We start from the raw sequence: 19,077 nt of genomic DNA, 5'->3' as shown, positions 1-19,077 counted from the left end.
CAGAGCTTTCTGTCACAGGAGAATGAGGACCCTTCTCACAGTTACAAGGCAGGAAGAAGTCACCCACAGACCAGAGCATAAGCCACAAGAGTAGTAAAAACTTCTCCTTAGAACATTCTAACTTGGAAGAATTAAAAACATGGAGGACCCTAGAAATATTTCTGAAAACAACTATAAAAACTCCAAAAAGCTTGGAATAGTGTGTCCTCCACCCGGGAACAGAGCCTGACCTTAACAAAGAGTTAAAATCAAGTCCTAATAGACTAGGCAAAAAGAGCAAACAATGAAAGGAAAAAATACAGAGCATAAACAGTTATTATGGAAGTAAAGAAGCTCAAAGTACACACTCAGAAGATAACAAAGTCAAAGTTCTATATCCAAAATCTCCAAAAAATATGAATTGGTCTCAGACCATGAAAGAACTCAAAAGGATTTTGAAAATCAAGTAGGGTAGGTAGAGGAAAAATTGAGAAGGAAATGAGATGTGGAAAAATAATGAAAGCCTAGTTAGTAGTTTGGTGAAAGAGATACAAACAAATACTGAAGAAAATAACATTTTAAAAACCAAACTGGACCACTTGGAAAAAGAGGTCCAAAACATCAATGAGGAGCAGACTGACTTAAAAAGCAACATTGGTCCCATGGAAAAGAAATACAACAACTCACTGAAGAACATTATTCCCCCAAATACAGAACTAAGCAAAGGGAATTTGATGACTTTGTGATAAATCAAATAAGAAAACAAAATGAAAAGAATGAAAACTAGAAAGAAATAGAAAATATCTCAATGGAAAGACAATGACCCAGAAAATAATTCTGGGAGAAATAATTTAAAAATTATTGGTCCTGAAAGTAATGATCCAAAAAAATGAGATCATTTTCAAAAAAATTATCAAAGAAAATTTCCCTGATATCCTAGAAGCAAAGAGTAAAATAGAAATTAAAAGAATTCACAATATCCTCCTGAAAAAGATTTCAAAATGAATACCAGGAGTATTACAGTCAAATTTCAGAGTTTCCAGGTCAAGGAGAAACTATTGCCAGCAGTCAGAAAGAAATAATTCAATTATCATGAAAACACAGGTAAGACAACACAAGATTTAGGAGTTTGGACATTAAGAGACTGTAGGGTGTGGAATATATTACAAAAGACAAAAATCTTGTATTACAACCAAGAATCAACTTACCCAGCAAAATTGAACATACTCTTTCAGGGAAAAAGTTGGACATTCAATGAAACAGGGTACTTTTAAATTTTGCTGATGAAAAAACCAGAGCTAAAAAATTTGATCTTCAAAAAATATGATCTTCAAAAAAGATACTAAAATAAAGCATAATAAGGTAAGCAGGAAAGGCAAACTTTGAGGAAACTTTATGATGTTGAACTGCTTTTATTTTTGCATGGGAAGATGATACTGATAATTCATATGAACTTTCTCATTTACTAGGGCAATTAGAAGGAGCATATATAGCAAAAAAACAAGAATTTTAATGTGAAGGGATAATGTATTAAACAGATGCAGTCAAGGGAGAGAGGAATGAATGAGGAGCAAAGGAAAAACTAGGTAGAATGGGGTAAGTTATTTCACATAAAAGAGACATGAAAAAGCTTTGGCAGTGGAGTGGGAGAGGGGAAAGTTAAGGGGCAGTGAGTAAGTCTTGCTCTCATCAAAATTGGCTCTGAAAGGGAATAAAAGGCAATCATTTGGGTATATAAATCTATCTTACCTTAGAGGAAAGTAGAAGGGGAGGGGCATGGGAGAAAGGGATGAGGTGAGAGAAGGGAAGGAATATTGTGGGAGGGAGCGGTCAGATGCAAAACATTTTTGAGGAGAGACAGGTGAAAGGAGAGAGAAAATGGAACAAATGGAGTGGGAGATTAGGATAGATGGAAATACCATTAGCAGTAGTAGCTCTGATAAAGAGAACTCTCAAACATAGACTCAAATATACAAAAAATAGAGCCATTCCCAATTGATAAATGATCAAAAGATAGGAATATGATGATGTTATCTATGCTATCTTTAGACATATTTAACAAATATAACTCACTCTTAGTTGAAGAAATTCAAATTACAATAATTTTGAAGGTACTATCTTATTCCTACTGGATCAACTAATAGCACAGAAAGGGGAATTGACAAATGCTGGAAGGGAAGAAGGGAAAATGAGACATTAATGTACTTTTGAAGAAATTGTGAAATGAATCAACTATTCTGTAGATCATTTTGGAACTATGCCCCAAGGGCTATAAAACCAATGCCTGCCTTTTGACCTAACAATGCCACTATTCCAGAAGAGATGAAAAACAGGAAGGAAAAGCATGTATATGTTTAAGGATATTTATAGCAGCTCTTTTCCAGTAGCAAGGAACTGGAATTTGAGTTGATGCCTATAAGTTGGAGAATGACTGAACAAATTCTGTTATGTGATTATGCTGGAATGCTATTCTACTATAAGAAATGATGAGCAGGTTGCTCTCAATAAATCCTGGATGAGCATGAACATGATGCAATGGGAAATGCACTATATACTAAATAACAGCGATTATTGTAGGATGATCAGCAATGAATGGCTTACCTTATCTCAGCATTGCAATGACCCAAGACAACTCTGAAGGATTTATGATAAAGAATACTAACCATTCCCAAAGATGGATCTGATGACATTTGAATATAGATTGAAGTGTTCTTTTCTTTTTATTTTATTTTTTGAGGTTTTCCTTTTTTTAGGAGGTGAAACTTTCAACATGACTATTATGGAAATATTTTTCATGACCACATTTTAAATATATATAAAAATGCTTTCTCAAGAGGAAATGGTGTAGAAAAGAAGGGAGAAAATATGGAAGTTTTAAAAATAAATGTTAACACTTGTTTTTATATGTAACCAGGAAAAAATAAAATAAATTTTATCACAAAAAAGATAATGACTGAACAATAATAGTCACTCGGATTCCCCTGATCTCCAAAATGTTCTTCATTTTAACAAGAAAATGCAGAGAAGTAAGCATTTGATAACATGATCAGAATTGCTCTTTACAGAAGCATTTCATACTTTCCTCCAATATAGACCACTCATCTAGCCAGTCTGGGCACTAATAGCTAAAAGCAGAATCAGCACTGAGAAGCCCCATTGAGCATCTCTTGGTCAGCACTACTTTCCCGCCAGCTACAGGAAGCCTTTCCCATTATCTTTAAATTACCTTTGTTAAATCTTTCCTATTTACCATGTTTAAAGTTTGCTTTTACATATTTTCTTAATGTCTTCCCCCTTAAATCTACAACATCTTGGCCACAGAAACTATCATGTGCTTTTCTTGGTCTCTCCAGCAGTTATTATTTATAAGTATTTATTAGCAGACATTTCCTTACTTCTTCTGAATATTGACTTTGGACTCTTTGTGAACTTACTGAAGTCCAAATATATACTTCACAGCACTTTTAATTTAGCAGGACTGATGATCAGTTTTCTCTTGAGTGTCTCTTTGTGCTTTGGAGGTGAACCCCAAGAATGAATATACTCAAAGTACCTGAAGTTTTGCAGAGGAGAGGTATCTTGGCTATGAGATAGATTGAATTTTTCAAAAATCAAAATATATTGTTTCAGAAGCAGAATATTTCTGAATTTTTATCAGTGTGAGTATTTTCTCCCAGACATAAATTCATCTTTTAATCTAGTATAAGCTGAAATATTGTGTGTAAAGTACTTAAAACAATAACTGGAAGATAGTAGCAGCTATATTTCTATTTTTTCTACTTCCTTCCCCTTCCCTTAGTAAATAACCTTGGGTAGAATTTGGAAATGCATCAAACTCCTCTTGTCTGACACCCAGCTCTACTATTCCTTATTGAAAATGAGTAAGATCTCCAACCTCTACCAAAAAAGGGGAGGTGGGGAAGAGAGAACATAGAACAATTTTTTTTTGAAAATGATCACTTTTTTCTTGAGTTTCTCTTGTCCTAGCATTCAAGATCATCTATAACCTAATCCCCACACTGATGTCTACCTTTTATCCCCTTACTTCCCCATCTGACTCCATTGTCTTAACAATTATGGATTATTCAACAACCTCTAGATGGATCTTGCATATGTTTGTCTTAATGCTTTTACTCATGCCCTTCCTTCCTCTAGTAAATGCTCTTTCCTCCTATCTATTACTATCTAATTCATACTTCTTTGCAGTTATAAGGGATGAATACTACTTTTTCTTCTAGGAAGAAAGATTTGCATTCAGATTTGGTTCATTAATTCTTTTTGCTTTTCTCCCCACCCCCCATATCAATATTTCCCATTTCTTAGGTCCACAACACCCAGTTTAGGATGTGGAAGAAGATAAGGCATTTTTTTTTCTTTTTTCTCTTGCCATATCTCTTGAGGACTACATATGAACTTTCTTGAGATTTTTAGACAGGGTTCCCTATTATACATAGGTGGGATATTTTTTTTGATAATATAACTAGTAATTCAATTCAATGCAATTAAATAAATAATTATTAAGCTTCTATTCTTTAGACTTATAAGGGTCTGAGAAGCAAAGACAAATATGAAACAATCTCAGTTTTCAGGGAACTTTCATTTTGTGAATAGTAAAATATTCAAACAGAAAATAAAATCAAGATTATTTAAACTGGATCACATTCAAAAGGATAATGGATAGTTTATAAGAATGAAGGGGTCTTGGGGGCAACTAGACGGCACAGTGGATAGAGCACTGACCCTAGAGTCAGTACAAACTGAGTTCACATTTGACCTGAGACACTTGATACTTGATACTTACTAGCTATGTGACCTTGGACAAGTTACTTAACTTCATTGACTACAAAAATCAACATTAAAAAAAGAATAAAGGGGTTTTAAAGCAAATCTTGTTATATTTGTTAATTGAAGTGAATTTAATCTTATGCCTAACCTTCTTATTTTTAATTTTCTTCTTCCAAGCTGATAGAGAAAATTGGGTCTTAATCCTTGTGGACAGATTGATCTTGAATCTTTAACTATTGGACTTATTCTTCTCAGGCTTAGCTTCATCTCAGGTTTCTGAAATCTGCTACCTTCAAAAGTATCAGGTATGCATATGGGAAGTTAGGACCTAGGTTGATGTTGAAATCATTGGAATCATTTAACAGAATCTCAAAGATCTTTTAGTTCAACTATTTAAAATATGAGTCTTACCTCACAATATTCCTAACAAATGGTCAGTCAACTTGGAGACTTTGGATTAAAATCCTCCCTTCATTCTACTTTTGAACAGTTCCAATTTGTTAGGCAGACTTTTCTTATTTTGGGCAAAAATTTATCTTCTCTTTTCCCTATCTTCTTATAGTTTTAACTTCTTGGGTCATGCAAAATAAGTCTAACACCTCTTTTATATGCCAACTCTTCAAATATTTAAAGAGAACTCTTATCCCCTACCACCCACTCTTCCCTCTGACTAAAACTCTGCAGGTCTAGCCCCTTTATATTCATCATAATCTCATCTTGTCCATATCCCTTTTAGACTTTGGCAATCACAAGTGGATTCAACACTCTAGTCAGAGTCTGACTCAGGAAGTATGGCCATTGTGTTTTTTCCTTCCTTCTGGACACTATGTTTATAAGGCTAAGTTCAAATTACTTTTAATAGTTGCTGATTCATACTGAATTTTCTTTCTATTAAAATCCTTAGATCTTTTCCTTTTGAACTAATTTTTCAGAGTTTTCCCTAGTCTGTACTTATGCAATCACATTTTTAAAATTAAGACATTTATCTAGGATCACTGTATTTTATCTTTGCTACTTTTAACTTTAGACTGTCTAAGCCATTTTGCTTTTATTTAATTTTTAATTTTTTCACCCCTTAACATGCGAAAACAAGTTTGAACATTTACTCATAAAACTTTGAGTTCTAAATTCTGTCCCTTCCTTTCAACCCACTCCCCCTCATCGCGACATCAAGTTACTTGATGTAGGTTAAAAATGTGTAGTTATGAAAAATATTATTATAATAGTATATTGGGAAAGTACATATTATCATTCTCTCCAAAAAAAAGAAACATTAAGAAAAATAAAGTGAAAAAATATGTTTCAGTCTGTATTCATTTACCATTAGCTATCTTTGCCTCTGGGATAGCATTCATTATCATAAGTCCTTCAAAAGTCTCATGGCTTTACTGAGAAAAGGTAGGTCATTCATAGTTGATCATCCTTCAATATTGGTGTTAATTCATATACATTTCCATTTCATCTGGTTGTGTAAGTTTTTTTTTTTTCTGAGAGCAACCTATTATCATTTCCCATAACAGAACAATATTTCATCTCAATCTCACACTACAGTTTGTTCAATCATTCCCCAACTGCTAGGCATCCCCTCAATCTCTAGTTCTCCACCAACAGAGAAGACCTACTCTACATATCCCTATACATATAAATGATTTTCTTTCCATATTTTATCTCTTCTTCATTATAGACCAAGCAGTGGCATTGCTAGATGAAAGGGTAGACATAGTATGAAGCCCTTTGGGAATAGTTCCAAATTGCTCTACAGAATTGTTGAATCATTTCACAACTCCTTCAACTGCATCAAAATCTTAATTTCTCTACATCCCTTTCAATATTTGTCATTTTCTCCTGTCTTATTAGCCAATACAATAGGTATAAGGAAGTACCTCAGAATTATTTGAACCCAAATTTCTCCATCAATAATGAGGTAGGACATTTTAAAAATATTTAAATAGATTTCATTGATAACCTCATCTGAAAACTGTTCATATAGATTTATCCTTTATAATAGGGGAATGGCTCTTATATTTTATAAATTTGACTCATCTCTATGATGGAGAGATGATGTCTTTATAAGAGAAACTTGTTTCAATATTTTTCCCACAGTTGCTATTGTTAGCTGTATTTCCCTCCATCATATTCCCCTACTTCCATTTATTATGTTCTCTCTTTCCTTTCACCCTGGCAATCCTCAAAAGTGTCTTGCATCTGACTACCCTCTCCTATGATCTTCCTTTCCTTCTATCACCTTCCACCCTCCTCCCCCCATATTTTTTCTCCTATCCCTTTACTCTCCTATTTTCCACTAGGATAAGATAGATTTCTATACCTAATTAAGTGTGTGTGTGTTATTCCCTCTATGAGCCAATTCTAAGGGGACCAAAGTTCATTCACTCCCCTTCACTTTCCCCTTTTCACTCCACTTTAAAATATTTTTCTAACTTCTATTATGTGAAATAATTTATCTTATTATACTTCTCCTTTCCCTTTCTTCCAGCACATTCCTTTCTTCACCATTAACTCCATCATTTTAATATATTATACTTTCAAATTCAATTCCCACCTGTGTCTTGTCTATATAAGCTCCTTCTAAATGCACTAATAAATGAAAATGTTCATATTAGTTATCAGAATCATCTTTCCATGCCGAAATATAAACAGTTCAACATCATTAAGTCTCTTGTGATTTGTCTTTCCTCTTTACCTTTATTATGCTTCACTTGAGTCCTGTAGTTGAAAATCAAATTTTCTGTTCAACTCTGGTCATTTCATCAGGAAAGTTCAAAAGTCTCCTATTTCATTGAATGACCTTCTTTTCCCCTGTTTAGCTTTGCTGGGTAGTTGATTCTTGGTTGTAATCCAAGCTCTTCTGCCTTCTGGAATATCATTTTCTAAGTCCTACAATCCTTTAATGTAAAAACAGCCAATTCTTGTGTTATCTTGACTGTAGTTCCATAATATTTGAATTGTTTCTTTCTGACTGCTTGTAATATTTTCTCCTCAACTTGGAAGATATGAAATTTTATCATAATATTGCTGGAAGTTTTGTTTTTGATTCTCACTCAGGAGGTGAGCAGAGGAGTCTTTTAATTTAATTTTATCCTCTGATTTTAAGATATCAGGGCAGGTTTCCTGGATAATTTCTGGAAAAAAATGTCTTGACAATTTTTTTAAATGATCTCTCTCTTGACTCAATTTTCCAGGACAGTTATTTTTCCAATGAGGTATTTGATATTTTCTCCTAATTTTTTCATTCTTTTGGTTTTGTTTTATTATTTCTTGATCTCTCACAATGTCACAAGCTTCCCTAAGCTCCAAACCACATTTTAAAGAATTATTTTCTTCAGAGAGCTTTTGTATTTCCATTACCATTTGAACAAATCTGCTTTTAAAGGTATTCTTATTTGCATTGACCTTTTGGTCTGCTTTTTCCATTTGAACAAACTGGTTTTTAAGATGTTAGTATTTTTTTTTGTATCTCCTTCACCAAGCTGATTTTCCCACATTTCTCTCATTTCTCTTCCCAAATTTTTCCTCTCCTTTATTTGAGTTTCAAAATATTTTTTTTGAGCTCTTCCATAGCCTAAGAACCAATTTGTATTTTAACTCTTTGTTAAGGTGGTGCTCTACTTCCAGGGTAGAGGGTGCACTGTCCCAAGCTTTTGGGGCATCCCTACACAGGTTCTCAATTCCCCTAAGGTTTTTATGAGAGGCTCTGACTCCTCTTCTGTCTTGTGCTCTGGTGTGTAAATGATCACAAGCACTCCTTACTGCCCTAGAACTATATGGAGTCTCTGCTCTACTGCAGTCTGTAAGTTATGATATGTGTCTGTCTGCTCCTCTTCCTGAGACTGGGACTTCAGACTGCAACCTGGATTTGAGTATGGGCAAAGGAACAGAATCCTGCTTCAAGAATAGCAAAGAGACCTCTGAAGAGACCTGACCCCCTTATCATCCTTGGGCTGAGCACTCTGGAAGCAGCTGCCAGGCAGTTCCCTGCTTGATAGTTGCTCAAACCTGCTCCTGGTCCCTGGGGCTTGGTTTGCACTAAGACCTTCTCTGGACTGGGTTCCACTCTCGTTTTGGTGTGGTAAAGTTTTCCTGCTGACCTTCCAAATTGTCCTTGGCAATCCCTGGGCTGAGAGGTCTGGAAACTTCTACCGCTGTCATGTACCTAGGCACCCTCAGGGACCAGACACCCAATTGTCTGTTCCTAGAAGGCTGGAGTCAGTTCACTCTGGTATGGAATGGGTTATGCTGCTGGTCCTTTCTAACCCTGTTGTAGCAAATCCTTCCCTCAGATCTTCCAAGTTATTTTGGACTGGAAAATTGTTTCGATTAATCTTTTTGGGTGTTCTGCCACTCTAGAATTTGATTAGAATCATTATTGGAGATATTTGGAGTGGTTTGGGGGAGAGTTTGTAGGAATCCCTGCTTTTACTTTGCCATCTTGACTCCTTCTCTTTATGCAGTTTTGAATCTCAATTTTTCATTCACTATGTTAATTGTCCCTCTAGGTTTCTTCTTATCCACAAAGATAAAATGGACATTGATTCCTTTAACCAAGTGATTAATAAAATTTTGAATAGAATAAAACTAAAGATACATCTCAACCTGGATGTCTTGTAGACATTTTAAAGTCAACTATTGTACTGTCTTTCCTCTTAAATTACTCTCACTTCCCATCATTTTGATATTATTTTAGGACACAACACCATTTCCTAAGTTCCTCAGGTTTGCAATCTAGGTGTCATCACAGACCTCTCTATCTACACCTTCCCCCTCCCTCTCCCATCTCTTCTATAAAAGAATCTATTACCAAGGCCTTTTCAGCAGATCTCAAATATACTTCCTTCTCCTTCATTAATTCCATTACTCTGGTATAGCTGAAGTCTACTGGTGAGTCTATCTGCCTCGAGTCTCCCCCTACTCCAATCTATCTTCCATTCAGTCACCAAAATAATTTTTCTAAAAATGTAGATCTGACCATATGAAATCACACCCACCGACTCAATAAACTCCAGTAGCTCCCTATTACTTCCAGGATCAAATAAGAAAAATGCTCTATTTTTTCATGTAGATTGAGTATTATTTCCACCCATTTTATTCATTACCATGATTTTTTTTTAAATCTAATACCATTAGTCTCCTCTTTGCATGAACAAGATACTCCATATTTTGATTCTGGTCATTTTCTTTGCTTTTTCCCATGCCTAGAATGTTCTCCCTCATCATCAATGCCAGTTAATTTCCCTGGCTTCCCTCAAGCTTTCAAATCCCATCTTACAAAAGAAGTCTTTCACAACCTCTCTTAAATAGAGTGCTCTTTCTCCTTTAATTGTTTACTGTTTATCCTGTGTAGAACATGTTTTTATATATAATTGCTTTTTATCTCCCCCCCACTACATTATATTTCTCTGCAGACAGTAATGTTTTCTGTTTCTTCTTCATGTATCTCCAATGCTTACATAATACCTAGATCAAAGGAGGTCTTTAAGAAATGCTTTGTTGATCCATAGTCCTATGAAAAATTGCTCTAAAACATTATTAGAGAAATGCAAATTAAAGCATCTCTGAGATACCACCTCACATCTCTCAGATTGATCAATATGACCAGAAAGGACAATGATCAATGTTGGAAAGGATGTAGTAAATCTGGGATGCTAATACATTGTTGGTGGAGCTGTGAACTCATCCAATCTTTCTGGAGAAAAATTTGGAATTATGCCCAAAGAACAACCAAAAATGTGCATACCCTTTGATCCAGCAATACCACTGCTGGGTCTATACCCTGAAGAGATTATGAAAAAAAGGAAAAAACTTCACTTGTACAAAAATATTCATAGAGACCCTGTTTGTGGTGGCAAAGAATTGGAAATTAAGTAAATGTCCTTCAATTGGGGAATATTATTATATGTAACGATAATTTCTTCATTTGAGCACTGTCTGTTCATATGCTTTGAACATTTATCAATTGGGGAATGATTTGTAACCTTATAAATTTGATGTAATTCTCTATATATTTTAGAAATGTCTTTTATCAGAACTCCTAGTTCTTTCCCAGCTTTCTGGTTTCCTTCTAATTTTGGCAGCATTGATATAATATAATATAATAACTACTTAACTTAATATAGTCAAATATAATATAATAACTACTTAACTTAATATAGTCAAAATCATTCATATTGCAGTTTGTAATGTGCTCTAATTTTTGTTTGGTCATACATTTATCCCCTTTCCATAGATCTAATAAATAGAGTATTTCTTGGTCTATTAATTTATCTATGGTATCACTCTTTATGTCTAAATCTTGTACCCTTTTTGACCTTATTTTGGTATAGGTTGTGAGATGTGGATCTATAACTAATTTTTTGCTATACTATTTTCCAGTTTTCCTGAAAATTTTTGTCAAATAGTAAGTTCTTATCCCAGAGACTGATGTCTTTGTGTTTGTCAAATAGTAGATTGCTGCAGTCATTTACTGTGGTTCTTTTGTAACTATCCAATCCCTTGATTCATTATGCTATTGCTTAACCAGCACTAGGCAGTTTTGATGATTGCTGCTTTATAGTATAGTTTTAGATCTGGTAGAACTAGGTCACCTTTCTTTAAATTTTTTTTCATCAATTCTCTTGTTATTCTTGAACTTTTGTTCCTCCAGATGAATTTTGTTACTATTTTTTTGTGCTTGGTAAAGTAGTTATTTGGTAGTTTGATTGGTATGACACTGAATGAGAAATTTATTTTGAGTAGAATTATCATTTTTTTATTATATTAGCTTGACCTAACCATGAGTATTTGGCATTTTTTCCAGTTATTTAGATCTGACTTTATTTGGGTGAGGGGTGCTTTAAAATTGTGCTAATACAATTCCTGGGTTTGTCTTGGGAGGCAAATTCCCAAATATTTAATGTTGTCTGCAGTTATTTTAAATGGAAGGTTTTGATTTTCTCATTCTATAATGGATTGGTACTTGGAACTCGATAATATTTAATAAGCCATTCCAATCATAATGACGTGAAAAATGAATACATACATACTTCAAAGCACTGTTTTTGAAGATAATGCAAGTAAATACAGCAAATCCTCTTTCAATATTTAGGCAGATAACTAATATGAGGTAGCCAAATATGGGCCAAATATTACAAGGCAAGTTTAAAGGTGTGATTACTTGAAATAGTTTTTAGGAAAATTCATCTATCTAGATTTTTTAAAAACCTGCCATAAATGAAAATTGAAATGTCAAAATGTCTGACCTTAACAGAAACTGATCCTCTTTAAGAGTATGACTGATTTTGGTCTAAAAATGTATGCTAGTGTTCATGTTTTTTGGTCAAGAGTGAAGGAATTATGCAGCCGGCTTTATTTTAACAAAGATTAACATTATTCCGGTCAAACAATATTGAGATCTTAAACTATATGATTATAACAAACTGAAATCCTGAGATAATAGAGTTGGAAATATGTATATATTTCCACAAAGTGTCAATTCATCTACCAATTCAGTTTTAGTTACATAGATTTCTATTATATATATATATATATATATATATATATATATATATATATATATATATAGTCTACTTATAGTAAATTTGGATAAAGATGAGTATTGTTCACAACTAAAAATACCTCTGGGACTTGGAATTTCTTTTTCTTTATCTCTTAAAGGACAATACATTTTAAAGCGTATTGTGCCTTATTCTTAAACAGTTATTTATTCCTCAATTGATAAATGGTCAAAGGATATGAACAGAGAGTTTTCAAAAGAAAAAATTAAAGTGATATTTAAATCATATGAAAAAGTGCTCTAAATCATTTATTAGAGAAATATAATGTAAAACAACAATGAGGTATTACCTCACACCTATCAGTTTGATAAGATGAGGAAAAGGGGAAATGAGTGATGTTGGAATATTTGTGGAAAATTAATGCAATGCTGGTGGAGTTGTGAAGTGATCCAAATATTCAGGAGAACAATATGGAATTATGCTCAAAGAGTAATAAAAGTGTTCATTCCTTTTTTACCCAGCAATTCCAATTCCAGATCTATATACAGAAGAAATTACAGAAAATGGGAAAAGTTCCACATCTTCCAAAATTCAAAGCAGTTCTTTAAGTAGGGGTGGAAGGATTAGAAATTGAGGGGATCCCTATCAGTTGGGGAATAGCAAAAGAAGTTATGGTACTTGGATACTATGCAATATTATTGTTCTTTTAGAAACTATAAATGGTCAGTCTCTATAGAAGCATGGGATGAGTTACAGGATCTGATGCTGAGCGAAGTCAACAGAACCAAGAGAACGATGTACACATTAACAACAACGCTGTGAGATGATCAACCTAAACAGCTCCTCAGCAGTTCAGAGAGCTAGAATCAAACCAGCAATAGAGAATGTTTTCCCTATCCAGAGGAAGAAAAACAAAACAAAATAAGCCAAAACCCCCCAAAACCCCTTTAGAATCTGATGAATACTTTACAAAAATTTCTATGTATATCTTTCCCTTAATCCTAATTCTTCAAAATGAAAATGAATAATCAGTAAGCATGTTTATCACAAATATGTAAGTACAATGTTTGCCTGACTGCTGCTTAGGAGAAGGGAGTGGGAAGGGTGGAAGTAAATTTTGTAACTTAAAAATATACATATGCATATGGGTGAATATTGAAAAACTTTCATAACATGTATTTGGAAAAATAAAATAACAACTACCCCTCCAAAACCCCTACTTATTTAGGAGTGTGCTCATCAGTATTGAGGTCATTGGTTATTGTGCTATTTCAATTAGTGTAGGTTTAGGCCCTTGTTCATTTTGCCCATAATTTTTTTCCAAAATACTTCTTTTATTCAATATTCAAACACACACACACACACAAACACACACACACACACACACACATACACACACATACACACACACACACAAACACACAGTCTTGTGTGCATGTCCTTAAACTTCCAGTCTTATTTTGTTTCTTGGAGAGTGTTGAATGTCACTTGACTAAGAAAGGGAAGGGACTAGATTCTAAAATTTATCTGAGACCCTGGGAATGATAGTTGGGAAGAAAACTATTTGCACATGACAGATTTCTAGATGCTTTTTTGTTGCTAGCTTTATGTAAAATTTATTGAACATTTAGACATATATTTATTTTTGTAAGCCTAAAAGTGATTCTTTGAAATCATGAAACATGACCAAAAGGCAGTACAAAAACACTGGCACTTGAATAGTGCATGTCATTTTTTTGCATGAAATTATATAATTCAAGTTGTGTGAGCTTTTAATGTTTTCATATTAAACTCTTAAGTCAAATTAAGTAGATCCAACATTGGCAGTGTAGCAATAACTTTCTGATGTTAGTAAAACAAAATCAGCATTTTGAAATTAGAGCATGCCAAGCTTTTGATAAACTTGTCTTAAGATATTAATAAAACACTTTGATGGGAAAAGTTCAGTTTCTCAGATGTTTGTTACATGAATTTTGTTTAGTTGTATGTTTATTTTGTTTTTCTCAGGAAATGTCTGGCATATTACAATTCACAAACATGTAGTTATCTTTGTTGTAATGGCATACACAGTGACTTGTACATTCAGCAGTAACATTTTAGCAAGTTTTATCAGCCAGCAATATTTTCAGCTCATAAATAAGTATTCAAAAATCATATGCAAGAATGGATTTAAACTTGCTGAATATAAGGATTGAACTTCAAGTCACTGTAGGTTTAGTAATTGCTTATTGTATTAGTTTAGATGCTAGTGCTGCATGTTCAGTGAATATTCTATTTTATTAAATAAAAAAGTTGAACTGCAAAAAAAGAAAAATAATAAAAGGATGTGCTGGGCAGCTCATAGCTGTTTCAGTCCAGTGAGAAAATGACTCTATCTCCTAGGTTGCGTGTATCAGGGTTGTGACTACAGCTCCAGTGTATCTGTAGCCTTTTCTTCATCTCTTGGTGATTGTCACATTGAGGTAGGTAAAAAGAAAAGTAAACTGGTTTGAGTCTTATGTTTTGACGCATTCATAAATTGAATTTAAGTGAAACAGAATTATGTGAAGTCATCAACCTTACTCTCTCTTCCAGAGTCTTCTAAGTTCAGGAGCTAAAGAAAAGTTGAGACTATTGACAATGACTTGGCATGCAGTGGATGGCCTTGGAGTCTTTGATATCTTAAGTACTCCATAGCACTTGCTTACACAGCCTTCATAACTTTTGGAACAAATTGTTCTAATCTTCCCATTTCATCAGGAAGCTTATAATCCATGTAAAAGTTTGCATTTTTATAATAAAAGGACAAAGACAGGAGAAAATACTAGGAATCTCCATTTAAAGGAGAATGACATAGGAGGGGGAAAGATGCAGTAAAGGTTGAGAAAGGACAAAATTCCTCCTGAAGGGTAGGAGCAAGGTGATGGTAAAATCTACATTTTTCCCCCTTGGGAGTTGCTACCCAGTGAAGATAGGATGGTCAGCTTATCCACACAAATCCTGGTTTGTCCAGGTTGGGATGCAATCAATGTATTACAGCTCAGTGGGGTTGGGGGAGGGAATTGTTCTTGACACTTTCATTGTCAAATTACATTAATAAAACATTTCAAAGAAGTAAAAAAATGTTCAGCATCAGATGCATGGCAATTTTTAAATAGTATATTAAAATTTTACACTTAAAGATAATGTGCAAGAGAAGTTTACATTTTCATGTATAATTCTATTTTTGTTTTTCTTTCTATTCTGAAATATACAAGGGTATTGCTGATTCAGTTGAGGATAAAATATTGATTATATATAGCAATATAATAAAAATTATAAAATATAAATCAATATTATATAAAGTAGGCAAGAAAATAAATACTATCCTAGACTATGTTAAGAGAAATCTAAGATTGTAGAAGGATTAATCATGGTGTATCATGTCTTGGTTAGATAACACCAGGAATATGGTATTTCATTCTAGTCATCACATTTTAGGAAGGACAATAATTTGGAGGACATTCAGATAATAGAAAACAAAAAAAATGAAGGGATCATAACATATTAAACTTAAATATAGGAACTAAGGACATTTGGAAGCCCAGGGAGAAGAACACTTTTAGGGTCCCCAAGTACTTGAAAAGCAGACTTCTTAAAAAGACTAGATTGGCTCTCCTTAGTTCATTGAAGGTAGAAATAGAAACAATGGGTAGAAATGAAAAAAAAACGTTAAACTAAGGGAAAACTTCCTAACTATTGTACTCTCCAAAAGTAGAATGTATTTCCTTAGGATCTAGGGAATCCCTCTTTGTTGGGGGTATTTAATCAGAGACTGGATGGCAACTTGCTGACTGGACATAGTGTAGAAGAGAATCATTGATAGGAGGATTAAAAAATTAGACTTAATGACCACTGAGTCTTCAATTCTAGAATTCTGTGATTCTTTCCCATCTAACTCTCCATTTTAGGATCCTTTGAGCCATGTCCCTTTTGGAGGGAGGGTTTGCACTTGAATATGGATCTCTCATTGTGGAATTAAAAGCTCTGACCCTTAACAAAGGGATTTCAATCATCAGTCAACAGGGTAGCCAAGGAAGGATAGGGAGCTGAGCAAAGAATCTTTTTTTCTTTTAATCAGTCTTTAAATCAAATAACCAACCCTCTTGTGGTTAGCCTCAGGACCTAGCCTGGCCACAGTTACATAAATAGCTTAGGGTTTCCCATCACAAGGAATGAGTCACTTTCAGTATTCACAACTCATGCCAGAATTTTTGGGTAGCTATCTCAAACTAATAATGTTTGATTTAACCTAGATGCATATATAAGTATGTATTTGTTTTTGCACATATATATTTGGAGAACTAGGGAATAACGATGGAATCTTTGACCCAGGGAAGGTCCTGAAATTTAAAAGATGCTGCCAACACTTGTAATTCTTTAGCAGCATAGACAAAACTGATTTTTCCATATCCCCATCCCATAAACCCTCTTCTCAAAGATTAATTAAAGTAGTCTCCAATCAAGTCTGATTATCTGTGACCTTGTATGGGGTTTACTTGGCAAAGATTCTAGAGTGGTTTGCCATTTCATTCTTTAATGGACTAAGTCAACAGAGGTTTAGTGACTTGTCCGAGGTAATACAGAGATACTGAAATGAACTCAGTTCTTCCTTTCTCCAGGTCAAATACAACATCTGAAGAACTATCTGGCTGTTTCCCATTAATTAAGATAGGAAGCTATTATTCTCTCCACCTGTTTTCCACAGTCTCAGCACACAATCAACAGCAGTCTTATGTTCTTTTGTACAGTTTGTCCACTACCTCTGTTCAACTAAATTTCCCTAGGAAAGGGGTAAAATTGCAGATATGGCTCGCACTGCCTGTGTCCTCTACTGAAAGGCTTCTCTCATGTTTGCTTATATCGACCCAGGAAGCACCCCCTGTCACACTCAAAGCTATTTGGAAATGAAAATAAGAGAAATCAAACATGTTGATGCACTTTTAGGAAAACATTTCAGGAAGCCTTTCCAGAAACAGATGGCATTTGGATCTTCATAAACATACAGGGAAAGCTCCTTCCTTCCTCCTGCCCTTCTAGGATCTCTTGATATATAAGGCCTCTAGGGAATGACAGTATGATTCTTCAATAAGATTGCCAACTGCAAAATATGACAATTTTCCTCTGCACAGTTTGGGGATAAGCTCATGGCTTTTGTCTGGGTCACTCTTCCTACCACTAAACAATTATCTCTTGACTTTGAATATAGTGCTCACCTCCTAAACTTTGATAAACTCTATTGGTATAGCTTCACTTTTCCCCAAAAAATCAAATTCAATGCCAAATTCAATGTCATTAGATCTCCATGATTTTTAGTCTTCAATTTATTGCATTTTTTTGGACCAGTGCCACTGGTTTTCTTATTCAAGATTATTGTTTAAATAATTATAATATTTTATTTCCCCCAATTATATGCAAAAACTTTTTTCACATTAGTTTTAACATTGAGTTCTGAATTCTCATCCTCCATCCATTTCTTCCCCTCCTCACTGATAAGATAAAAAAAAATCAAATAGAACTCAAACATTTCTAGTCATGCAAAACATAATTGCATGTCAGTCATGTTCTGAAAGAATACAAACCCCCTCCCCAAAACAAAACATAGCAAAATTGCCAGAAAAAATCAAGGAAAAGTTTGCTGTTATCTGCATTCAGACTCCATCAATTCTTTCTCTGGACATGGATAGCATTTTTTATTGTAAATCTTTTGGAACTGTCTTGGATCATTGTATTGCTTTTTCAAGATTATTCTATCAAAATTCAAATCCTTCTGGGAAGATGACTAACACTTTAGATAGCAGTACCTTAACAGAGGTTATTTGGCAGCCAAATGTGGGAAATCAGTAGCAACTCAGAAGGGATCACAGGAAAAAGAAAAAAAAATGTTGGTGTTGGGGGAGGGATGGAGGAGTTGGGATTTCTGATTCATTTAGTATTTCTGATTCAACAATTTAAAAAAGGAGGGGAGGACAAAAAGATGTTATGAGGGAAGGAAGAAGAAAAGAAGTCAAGAAGGAAGGGAAGGGAAGGGAAAGGAAGGGAAGGAAGGGAGGAAGGACAGAGGAAAGAATCAACAATGGAAGGAGCTCCTGTCAGTGGCCCTAAGAAGGATAAGTCTGAGGCAAGGGGATAAGAAAGGTACCTAGCTATAGAGAAATAATTCCATTTGGAACATCTTGATCATGAGAATACAAGTTGAAAGTGCTCTTTCACTGACAAGATTAATGTGACAAATACATAATGAAGAACATACAATCTCTTTAATTCAATTCTCTGATAATCTAGATTCCACATTTGCAATATACTCACAATTATTAAATATAATGCATTGAATTTTGTGAGTTGATTCACCTCTTAGTTTGCTAATATCAACATAGAACACAAGTGATTCGGAAACTAAACAATTAAAAGAAATTTGTTATATCTAAAAATCCAGATGGACTCCCAAAGGACACCAGAAATGAACAATCTTTCCCACTGATCCTGCTGCAGGCATTAACAGAGTGAAAAAGTTAGCAGGCAATGAGATTTACCACTGTTTCAGACTCCAATGAAGATATCACAAATTCCAATCTGGGTCACCTAGTATACATCTGGTCAACTTCACCTGGATTTGCAAAGGGCATCTTTACTTGCAAAGAATTACAAACATTTCTGTAGTCACAGAGTTTGATTTTAACTTGTCAGACCCCAAAGTCAGGAAAAGCAGAAAGAAGGAAGGTTTTAAAAGAATACAAATCTCTAGCAATTGCCCCAAAAATCTTCAATGTAGTTGCACACTCATGGG

The sequence above is a fragment of the Macrotis lagotis genome, chromosome 4 (genome assembly GCF_037893015.1).
Source record: "Macrotis lagotis isolate mMagLag1 chromosome 4, bilby.v1.9.chrom.fasta, whole genome shotgun sequence".
NCBI lineage: Eukaryota > Metazoa > Chordata > Mammalia > Peramelemorphia > Peramelidae > Macrotis > Macrotis lagotis.
The sequence above is the reverse complement of the archived record's forward strand: the minus strand, read 5'-3'. Positions refer to the sequence as shown.